Here is a 7,993-nt window from a genome sequence, read left to right on the forward strand (position 1 = left end):
CCGCCGCCGCGGGCCTCCGCGCCGCCATTGGGCGGGGGGCGGGGCCGGCCTGTCCGGCGTGGAAGCGCGCCGACTCTCCGGTCCAGGTCCGCCCAGGTGAGCCGCTCCCAGGTGAGGCTTCCCCAGGTGTTCCTGCAGCCTCCCTCCGTATTGCCCCTCCGCCCCCAACCTGGGCGCGCCGACTCGGGCTGGGTCCTCGCCTAATGGGGGCGTAGAACTGCTCAGGTCACAACACAACCCACCTACCAGCCCAGGTTTACAGCCCAACGCAGCCAGCGCCCCTGAGGACACCTGTTTCCTCAAGAACAGAGCCTGTCCTCCAACAGCCCCAAGTAGCCTGTTGGACTCTGCTTGGGTCACAGTTCTCTTTAGCTACAACCAATGGGGACGTCTGATTCTTCTCCAGTGATCTAAGATCATACCAATACCTATTGGACCCTGCTCAGGTCACAAGTTTAACTCAGCCATGCCAAGCTAAGACTCCTGTTTCCCAAAATCTGGGCTCTAGTCTGACCTAAACAGTCCGATGTTACCTAATGGACCTGGCCCAACTCAACCACCACCGGACTGGACACTCGTTTCCCCAAACCTAACCTCACATCTACAGTCCAGAATACCTGCTTGTCACCACTTGGAGCACAATTCACATGAGTCGCAACCCACCTAAACGTTTGTGTCCTAAAACCCAATGCCCATCTTCTCCAAAAACTCTAGCACACAGTTATTGAGAGGTTTTCATTCATTCCAGAATATTCATTGTGCCATGTGCCATGCACTGGGCTAGGTAGGAATTGTGGATAAAAGTTATGAACAGTACAGCAAAATTCCTGCTGTCCTGGTGCTGGCATTCTGGTTTGGGAGACAACACAATACAATACACAAATAAGACAGTTTCAGACACTCATAACTAGAAATGAAGAAAACGGAACACCAGAGTGTCAGAGGAGGACTGAGGGAAATAGGATGTAGGAGGTTGGGGCAATACGTCCCTATGAAGAGCTGAGACCTGAAGGAGAAGTAGGAGACAGCCAGAGTGTCTGGAGACTGTGCAAAAGCCTTCAGGTGACAAAAAGCCTGGTGTGTGCAAGCACCCCGGGGGACCAGGGGAGGGAATGGGAGTGAAGAGATAGGAGTTTAGCTCAGGGAGGAGAGCAGGGGCATGTTGGGTTAGGTAGGGGTGGTACAGAGTTTGGATTTTCATCCTAAGGGCAATGAGAAATCACTTGTGCCAGAAAAAAATAATGGCCAAACTGTAATAAATAGTTTTAATTTCATCTTTCAGGGGGCAGATGGGAGAAGAGATTGTTCCAAGACAAGGGTATAACCCAACACAGTCAGGAAGTGAGGGGGTCTGAGGGAGACAAAGCTATCATCATTCTTGCTCATGACACAGACCCTGACATGCCCCATCAAGTCAGATCTCCCACTGATAGGAGCCCAAGCCATCCACTTTGGCTTGTTCCCACCCCACCCACCCTCACCACCTCGGGCATCCTAAGATACAATCTCCTTGAAGCCTCGCCGTCCTGCCCAGCACCCTGGCCCAGTGCCAGTACTCCACCCACATTTCAGACACCTCCATCAATTCCACAGAGAGATTACAACTTACAATGAGGACCTCCAGCGTCAGATGACACCCTGATTTCTCAACTTGCCCCATCCTAGCCAAACCACCCAGAAACTATGGCTAACACAAGAAATTCAAGTCTATAAGAATTGTCTTGCCATGGAATATTTCATGTGCTGAGAAAGGTCATTGCTCCAAGTTAATAGAGTTATTTTAAAAGTTCTTCTATCTACCCATCTTGTCTACCCACCCATCCATCCATCCAACAAATGTTTTAAGTGCGTGCTCTGGGGAGATTCCCATACCTTATTATAGGGATTGGGCTGATCCCAGGGGCCAGCTGGTAGCATAAATGGATCCTATGGGCTATACAATAGCCCATATACTTATACAATAAGGAGTGATGGGGACCGAGGAGTAGGGGTAATGGGGACTGTGGAGTAGGGGTCACATGACCCATCTAAACGGCACTGTCGGGGGGGGGCGCCTGGGTGGCTCAGATGGTTAAGCATCTGCCTTCAGCTCAGGTCATGATCTCCAGGTCCTGGGATCGAGCCTCGCTTCGGGCTACCAACTTCTCCCTCTCCCTCTGCCTCTCCCCCTGCTTGTGCTCTCTGTCTCTCTCTCTCTCTCAAGTAAATAAATAAAATCTTAAAAAATAATAAATAAAAAACAAAGGACACTATGGGGGTCCCTGGGTGGCTCAGTCAGTTGAGCATCCGACTCTTGGTTTTGGCTTAGGTCATGATCTCAGGGTCATGAGATCGAGCCCCATGTCAGATTGAGCACTCAGCGAAGAGTCTGCTTGTCCCTCTCCCTCTGCTCCTCCCCCTGCTCATGCTTTCTTTCTCTCTCTAAAATAAATAAATCAAGTAAATCTTAAAAAAAAAAAAAAGAAGCTAATCACTTTGGGGAAACCAAGGCAGCTCAGTGGCTCTAAGGCTTCTCTCTCAGGACAAGGTGGAGAAAGCTAAGACTCCCAATGATGTCCTGGGAAGAAACAGTCCAGAATGATCAAACCCTCCCGCCTCAGGAAATACCAAATAATTCCTCATTACTAGCTCCTCATCTCCCTAGCAGAAAGTTCTGGTGAAGAGTAAAAGGAAGAAAGCTCTAGATCAGTGGTTCTCAAACTTGAATAAACATTAGAATCGCAAGGGCATTGTAAAACACAGATTGCCAGGTCCCGACCCCCACCCTGCTCATGCGCAAATAAATCTTAAAAAAAATATTAAAAAAAATAAAGGACACTGTGGTTATTCACCTGGCCACTCATTGCCCAGAGTTGTTAGCATTTCAGATTTCTCAAGAAGTCAGAAACCTAGATTAGAGGTAAAATCTCTTGATTTTTAGATGTTGACAACGAATTCAAAATTTTAAAAAACACTATGTAAGGCACACAGAACATTTTTTTCCTTTTTTTCTTTTGACACAATCTCAAACTTACAGAGAAGTTGCGAGTACAATTCAAGTAACTCTTTACCCCTGAACCACTGGAAGTTGGTTGACACAATGCCCACACCCTAAATATTTCAATGTGTATTTCCTTCAAACAAGGGATGTTCTCCAGTGGAATCACAATACATCCATCAGTGCAAGAAATTAACACTGATACATCATTACCATCTAAAGTTCAGACCCATTCAAGTTTCACCATTTGTCCAAACAATGTCCTCTGTAGCAAAAAAGGTCCAGTTCAGGATCTCATGTTGCCTATAGTTAGTTGTCCTGTGAAGTCTCTTGAGTCTTTTTCAATCTGGAATATTCCTGAGTCTTTCTTTGGCTCTTATGACCTGGATACTGTTAAAGAGACAGGGCAGTTATTTGGAGAATATCTCTCTGTTTATGTTTGATGTTTCCTCTTAATTAGATTCAGGTCATGCATCTTTTTTTTTTTTTTTTTTAAGATTTTATTTATTTTATTTTGAGAGAGAGAGAGAGAACGAGCAGGGAGGAGGGGCAAAGGGAGAGAGAGAGAGAAGCAGACTCCTGGACTGAGCAGGGAGCCCTACATGGGGCCCAATCCCAGGACCCAGAGATCATGACCTGAGCAGAAGTCAGACGCTTAACTGACCCAGGCACCCCTCAGGTCATGCATCTTAGATTCTGTTTTTTTTAAGTAATCCCTACACCCAACGTGGGGCTCAAACTCACAACTCCAAGATCGAGTCACACGCTCTACTGACCAAGCCAGCCAGACATCCCATGCATCTTAGATCAGATAGATTAGATTAGATAGAATGTGGATTTTATACATCATGAACTATCACAGAAGTGATGCTGTGTCTTTCTTGTTGCATCATAACAGATGATGCATGACTTCAATTTGTCCCACTATTGGTAATGTTAACTTTGATCACTTGAATGAGGTGGTATCTTCTAGGCTTCTCCACTGTGCAGTGAATCTGTTCTTTTCCTCGTTGAAATTAATAAATAATCCATAGGGAGGTACTTGGAGACCAGGTAAATGTCCCATCTCTCATCAAACTTTCCATTTATTTATGTCCGTAGAGACTGATGTAAATGATTCCATGGGTTACAATACATCACTGTTATTCTTTCTTTAGGTGCCAAGTTATCCTAGATTGGCCTGTGGTGGCCCCTTCAGGCTGGCTTCTGTGTCCTTTTGACATGTCACTCATCCTGTGAGCATTTCCTTACTCTCTAGCACAACATATTTCAGACTCATCTTGTCCTTTCCCTGCCCTAGGCCTGAAAGCAGCCATTTCTCCAAAATGCCGAAGTTCCTTTTAGTGGAGAACAGTATTCAGACACCAAGATCTAGATGTGCTTCCTGTTACTGGGGAGTCACTGCTCCTAGATCCTCTCCATGGACAGAATTACACACGCGTGTGCACACCCATGTACGCACACACACATTTATGTCAATATTTGTCTCTATAGTCCTCTGTTATATTAAAAACCGTGAGTTTGGGACGCCTGGGTGGCTCAGTCAGTTAAGCATCTGCTTTCAGCTCAGGTTGTGATCCCAGAGTCCTGGGATTGAGTCCCGCATCGGGCTCCCTGCTCACGGGGGAGTCTGCTTCTCCCTCTCCCTCTGCCTGCCACTCTCCCTGCTTGAGCTCTCTCTCTCTCTCTGACAAATAACTAAATAAAATCTTAAAAAAAAAAAAAAAAACCCAAAGAATAAAACCATGAGTTCATCCTAATAGATCCAATTACAATCTAAGTCCATGGGGCTAAGTCCCGTTTTTCCCATTTCCACTTGGTAACTCCCTTGTCCAACAGTGACGAACCTGACATTCTTGTTGTTTTCAGTGTGTTTCGCTTCTTTGGCCCCAAGTGCAACAATTTCTTACTGTCGATGCCACCCTCTTCCCAACAAGGATGCCCTTTACAGCCCACTGGAGCTCGGGTTGCCTTCCTGCAGGGATGAGCTCCTCAATCGCATGAGCTCTGGCCGCCCATGCTGAGCTCCCCTCACCCCATGCGGACGCTCTTCTTACCCCCTGGGGACTATGACACCTGTCTGTGTGAGGCACAATGTACCCTCTCCCCGTTCCCCCACTGCTGCTGCTTACCTTGCTGGGACCCTCCAAATGGCTCTTGGGTTGAATGGCTCAAGAACAGAAGGGAGGGGAAAGGAAGGGAAAGGAGGAGACATGGAAGGAAGAGGGGAGGGGCCACGTGTTGAGTGTTTACTCTGAACCAAAGAGAACAGAGGATGAAATCATCAATAAGTAAGGTGTCATGGGGGGAAATACAGCCCGACACAGAAGAGCTGCCTCATCTCTTTGGACTGTTGGGCCATCCCACTCGCCCCATCAGCTGCAAACTCCCTCCCAAGCCCATCTGCTCGACCAGCTTAGCCAGCGGGAGTCTACTCTTGTGGTTGGAAATGACTCAGGGGGTTGAGGTGTTCGCCGTACACAGTTTCATCATCTTCCCGAGCCAGCCCCACCCAGGCTTAATAGCTTCTTCCCAAACTGAATCATCCAATCCTGGCTACTCAGACTGTCTCTCCCCAACGGCATCTGTTGGGATGGATAAAGTAGGCCAAATCCATGGTCTTTTTGACATTTTATCCTCAGCCTTCCCACAGGCAACAGTAATAATAACAATAACGACAGGTCCTGTTTTTTGAGCATTTACTGTGTTTGAAGCCCGACACGTCCACTTTCTAGCTGGGTGGCCGTGGACCAGTCATTTCCTGTGTGAGTTTCCTGGGGCTGCTATGTTGCAAAGGCCCACAAGCCTGGTGGTTTAAAACAATCAAAAATTTATTCTCTCTGTTTTGGAGGCCAGAAGTCTGAAATCCATACCACCAGGGCGAAATCAAGGTGTCAGCAGCACGGCAAGCCCTCAGAAAGTTCTAGAGGAGAATCTGCTCCTTGTCCCTTCCAGCTTCTGGGGACTCCGGGCATCCTTTGGCTTGGGGCTGCATGGCTCCAGTATCTGCCTCTGTCTTCACATGGCTTTCCTGGTATGTGTACAGCCCCCCATCTCTGTCTTATAAGGGTGCTTGTGATGGCAGTTAGGGCCCAGCCAGATAATGCAGGATAATCCCTCCATCACAGGATCCTTAAGTCAATCACATCTGCCAAGACCCCTTTTCCACATAAGGTCATATTGAGCGGTTCCAGGGATTGGGAGCCCATCTCTTTGGGGACCCATTCATTACTCAGCCTAGCACACTTTCCCTCTCTAACCCTCCGTGGTCTTGTTGGGGAACAAGAACCTCCTGTCCCCTCAAGGTCCTAGTTGGACCAAGAATCAAATTGATGGGGGCACCTGGGTGGCTCAGTCGTTAAGCGTCTGCCTTCATCTCAGGTCATGATCCCAGGGTCCCAGGATTGAGAAGCAGAGCAGGAAGCCTGCTTCTCCCTCTCCCACTCCCCCCGCTTGTGTTCCCTCTTTCTCTGTGTCTCTCTCTGTCAAATAAATAAATAAAATCTTTTTTAAAAAAAGAATCAAATTGACATAAAACAGATTAATAGGAGAAAATCAGATGTGATTTTGTGTGCACGGGGAATCCATGTAGACATGGAAATTCCAAAGACAGGCACAAGGAGGTGTACGTGTCATGCTGAACTAAGGAGAAGGGGGTAGGGGGTCCAGGACTTCGAAGAGAAGGAATGCAATTCATAGGAAGATAAGAAAGAGTAAATATTTGGGGGGGGGGCGCCCGAGTGGCTCCGTTGGTTAAGCGTCTGCCTTTAGATCAGGTCATGATCCCAGGATCCTGGGATCGAGCCCCACGTTGGGCTCCCTGCTCAGCTGGGAGCCTGCTTCTCCCTCTCCCTCTGCTGCTCCCCCTGCTCGTACTCAGTCTCTCCCTGTCCAATAAATAAATAAAGTCTTTAAAAAACAAAAAAAGTAAATATTTGGTAAATACATGTTTGCTGGGCTGCTCAGAAACAACGGGACATAGAGAGGACTTTGATCAAAGAGGCCTTGCTGGGTCCCTCCCTGTCCACCGTCCCTTGTTCATACCATAATGTAGTTCTATATGGTGCTAGCCCTCTTCCCGGAGCAGGTCCTCTCTCTAAATTCTTTTTAGACAGTTCTATGGGAAGGTAAAGTGCTTTTCCTGAAGCTGCTGGGGTTTGATGGCTTTTTAACTCACCATCATCTTCATGCCAATGTAGCCCATCTTGGGGCGGCCCGCCCTTGGCCCCCACGGTCTCATCAGTGAAAGGAGGATGGTAGGTCACGGTCACGACCTCCGACGTGAGGTTGAAGGGGTTAATGTAAATCAGGCAGTCGGCAAGTTGGCAGGCAGGCAGCCCTCGATGAATGGGGTGGTTATTATGAATTGATTTCTTGAGTTATTTCTACCCAGGATTGGCAGTCCTGGGGGTAATTGATTCCAGTGATGTCACCTCTCCAACTGCCAGGTTTTCGGCAGGACTAAATGTGCCAAATGGGCTTTGTTGAGCCAACTCCTCTGGGTGTGAAGAGCCGCCATGCCAACCCGCCTTGCTGTTTCCAGGGCCTGTCTGCTGCTTTTCCCTAATTAACGTGTAGGCGACACCGCGGCAGGCCTGCTTGCTGCCGTCCCCGGAAAACGGCACAGCGCACTGCAGCTCAGTATTTGCACATTTTTTCAGTTACTGGATGGAAAAAGTACTGGGGGGCACTGAAACAGCACAGAGTAGAGGAAAGGGAGAAATACCACCTCATCCTTGCCCCCATACGGAAAATGCTGCAAGCAGACCCAAGCATTGTGTCCCCCGGCCCAACACATCACAGCAAACGACCACTGTTAATCAATTGGAGAAATACAGAAATTGAAAGCTAGTCTTCTTCATTCCACTCAACTCCACAGACTTTTTAATTTTTTTATTTTAAAAAATTATTTATTTATTTATTTATTTGAGAGAGTGAGTGAGAGAGAGACAGAGAGAGAAGGAGCAGGGGCAGAGGCAGAGGGCGAGGGAGAAGCAGACTCCCCCACTGAGCAGG

Source organism: Phoca vitulina, unplaced genomic scaffold, assembly GCF_004348235.1.
Source record: "Phoca vitulina isolate PV1807 unplaced genomic scaffold, GSC_HSeal_1.0 scaffold108, whole genome shotgun sequence".
In the NCBI taxonomy this organism is placed as follows: Eukaryota; Metazoa; Chordata; class Mammalia; order Carnivora; family Phocidae; genus Phoca; species Phoca vitulina.